The sequence below is a fragment of the Penaeus monodon genome, chromosome 28 (genome assembly GCF_015228065.2).
Source record: "Penaeus monodon isolate SGIC_2016 chromosome 28, NSTDA_Pmon_1, whole genome shotgun sequence".
Taxonomy (NCBI): Eukaryota; Metazoa; Arthropoda; class Malacostraca; order Decapoda; family Penaeidae; genus Penaeus; species Penaeus monodon.
This window is the reverse complement of record NC_051413.1, coordinates 19,205,935-19,206,209: the sequence shown is the minus strand read 5'-3', so window position 1 is coordinate 19,206,209 and position 275 is coordinate 19,205,935.

Here is a 275-nt window from a genome sequence, read left to right as displayed (position 1 = left end):
AACCGAGCAAAAACGCGGATCCGGCGCGCAGTTGACGACGACAATAAATTCGAGAAACAGCGGCGAGAGAGGGTGTTGAGAAGGTCAGACAGCGAATCGAAGACGGTTCGCGACTTTGAATCCGCTTCCAATTGAAGGGTTTGGCGTCATTCTTCCGGAGTTTATTGCCCTTGTTCGCGATGGGGACATATTCTCTTCGCTGTCTGCCTCTTTCTCTTCTTTCGTCTTCCCTTCGTTGTTTTTTTCTCGTTTCTGAGGGAAGGAAGGAGGGGAGA